This window comes from Lolium rigidum, chromosome 4 (genome assembly GCF_022539505.1).
Source record: "Lolium rigidum isolate FL_2022 chromosome 4, APGP_CSIRO_Lrig_0.1, whole genome shotgun sequence".
NCBI lineage: Eukaryota > Viridiplantae > Streptophyta > Magnoliopsida > Poales > Poaceae > Lolium > Lolium rigidum.
The window spans coordinates 137,563,792-137,567,000 of record NC_061511.1 but is presented as its reverse complement, the minus strand read 5'-3'; the positions used below and the strand labels follow the sequence as shown (position 1 = coordinate 137,567,000).

The following is a 3,209-nucleotide window of genomic DNA, read 5'->3' as shown; positions in this document are numbered from 1 at the left end:
ATCAATCTACACAACTCAATTTTAAATATGAGTATAGTAAATATGGCATTCTGATGTCACGGTTGCAGATATATTGTTGTATTTGAATGGTAGCCAGTTTCATACTATTTATGCTGACAAAACTGGCCCCAAGACAAAAGTATTTTTTTATCAAGAGGAAAAAAGTAGGTTTCATATTCATCTTTCTGAATATTGATTCCATGGACCTTTTTTTTAAGACTTGCGTTCATAGCTAGCACCTAGAAAGTTTGTAAATATTCAGTACCCATGCCGCCATATTGCTAAGTACTAAGGAAAATTTCCATTTATGTGTGATGAAAACTAAAATATATTAGAGGACAACCTTGAAGATAACTATTATATTAAATTTCAATGCAAAAATATTTAGCAACTATTTGATATTATCAAAATATGCATGAAGCTTAGTTTGCATTTGACTGGCAACTATTTGATATTATCAAAATATGCATGAAGCTTAGTTTGCATTTGACTGACACAAATACACAATACATAGCTCAAATAATGAAGAAAACTGTCCAATTAAATCTTTGCTCACAAGTAGTGCACAGGTAAGATCCTGCAAAAAATTGTGTGCCTCTTTAGGTATTTAGTAACAACCTATCGATGGCATGAATGATAAATGCTGAAACATATGGTAACCCAGGAGGTATTTACTAAAATAGTTAAATATCCAATCAGAAGTATTAAGCGTACAAAATATTCACATTTACACTGGTTGGCCACATAGATTCTGAAGATACAACTCAGATTTTTGTGCTCGAGTATGTGCACTGTAAGACTGCAGAAATGCAGATGAAGAAATTAGGTATCCGTCAAGACTAATACAACCGGAGCATGTAAAGCCAGAATTTCTTTCAATTATTTGCATTAAGATTCAAGTAGAACAGAGAATTTAGGACTTGGGGGAGTATAAGCATAACTTGTAATATCTTGTGTTCAGGTTTCCAAGCATGCCACTCTTGGTGCTGGACTGGATATAAAAGAAACTAACCTGGGATCAGCTTTGGCAAAATATGAACTCATCAATGGGAGTCCTGTGTGCTCACCATACAAAATATTTGTAAAAACAGTAGAAACAGATATCTCCATGCAAAGAGGAATAAAAATAACTCTGCCAAAGAAGAACAAATATTTTCATGTGACGGAGCTGTCAGTGAAAGGTGTGGTTTCAATTGGTTGCTCTGTTGCATCGGTCTCTTGATTCGTTAGATCAGTTGACTGAACGTGGAAGCAAGAATTGATCTGCATTTAGTAATAAGAGTAAGTTGGCAACCTGGAAGCAAGAATTGATCTGCATTTAGTAATAAGAGTAAGTTGGCAATAATAATAAAAATAATAAGTTTGAATATAAGTTGCCAGCTCTCGGTTCCCTCAGTTCAAGGGAACATGATCACAGTTGTATCTCCAAAGGATGATGTGGCAAATATAGGACAAAGATTCCTCTCCTCTTAATTTTTTGCAGAGGACCTGCAATGCACTAAAAAGTTATCAGGTTTCATGTCAAACATGACATTTTCTCTGAAGAACCATTCAGCAAGAAACGGAGGCTGGATCAATTAATCGTCCTATATAATTTGTAAATCCTTGCAATGAATTATGGGAATACCTACAAAATGATCTTTCCAAGCAATAAAAGACAATGAAGAGATGTGGCTCTTTTACAGTGGCTTTGACAGGGACACCAAGAATAGCTATTAGCCCAACAGTACAATTTACTTAGATGGAACCAGTGTGCATTATTAAAAGTTTTCAGGGCTGGTAAAAAGGGATCTTAAATTGCACAATATATCCATGATCAGATAATATTTTCTTTTGTATTCATCAGTTCAGAGTTGTATCTCCAAAGAACGATGTGGAAAATATAGGACAAAGTTTCCGCTCCTCTAAATTTTTTGTAGAGGACCTGCAATGCACTGAAAAGTTATCTGGTTTCATATCAAACATGCCATTTTCTCTGAAGAACAATTCAGCAAGAAACAGAGGCTGGATCAATTTTAACTAATCGTCCTATATAATTTATAAATCCTTGCCATGTGCCTACAAAATGATCTTTCCAGGCAATAAGACAGGGACACCAAGAATAGCTATTAGCCCAACAGTACAATTTACATAGATGGAACCAGTGTGCAGTTAGGTGTATCCGAGCTCAGTTTATTCAGTTTCGTCACATAAGACTTGAGCCATTTTTGTGTCAGTTTTCAGTTAGCAAGTAATAACAGTTTCTATTTGGGTACACCATCTCTGCCTAAGTGCATATTTCTGTTGGCTTAGTAGAATTGGGAGAAAACGACTAAAATCATGTTTGCTTCTATTCTATCTGCAAATTTCCCTTCTGTTATATATCTGTGAACAACGATGACATGAATTGGGAGAAACTGACCAAGATCTGTTGTAGATGACATTTATCATCTACTTGGCTGCTGGACTGATGCAGGTTCGATGAATGTACTCTCCATTCATGTAAACGATGCACACAATTCTCTGTTGTTTTGCGCTTCTGGTGCTGCTCATCATGGCTGCTTCGAAAGTGTGTTTTGGTTTTGTGTAGTGCTGAATCATCTATTTGCTGGGTTGAACTATTATCACTTTCAGTTAATATGGCGACTAAGCTCAAAATTATATTCAAGCAAGATATTAGCACTTCACTTTTAGGTGCTCATACCAGCTGACCTAAAACACATAGGGCAGGTAACACTTAATAATAGAGCTTCCCAAAAACCAAATCAACATCAGAAGCTAGAATACCAAGAGAGTCATGCATCGATTAAGATGTGATGTTTCATTGGTAGTCATTTTTACCAAAGAGCAAATAATTAGGTCGGTAGAAATAGATCAATATTAGAGTAAGAAAGAATTTCCCTTACCACCAATGACCCAGCCATGATGAACTGAAGAATGACCCAAATGTGCAGCTCAGATATCCTTACAGTCGAGAGGCAGCAAACAACGGTCATGACTCAATATGCTGAGTGCATCCGTTCCTTTCTTCCAGAAATCTACCTTTCCTGTATGAAACACAAAGTGTTACGAAACCAAAAAGCTAGAGAACCAATCATATTTTATGGGTCATGGAAAGAAACTGGGCAAATAATATCGGCCACGGCAAGAAAAATGTCACAATCTTCGATCTAACCCAGGTAAGAGTAGCTGAGGATGATTCCCCGGTACTGATTCCCGCAGAATCTTGA

The 3,209-nt window shown here is 36.4% G+C and overlaps 1 long non-coding RNA gene across 1 annotated transcript; it reads right to left on the bottom strand.

The window, feature by feature from the left end:
• Positions 1-606: 606 nt before the first annotated feature.
• On the bottom strand, positions 607-2,976 carry LOC124708794. The gene is made up of 2 exons (XR_007005325.1): positions 2,886-2,976; positions 607-1,488 (listed from the first exon to the last, which is right to left on the bottom strand). It is a non-coding gene; the product is annotated as an uncharacterized LOC124708794 (long non-coding RNA).
• Between the last annotated feature and the right edge of the window lie 233 nt (positions 2,977-3,209).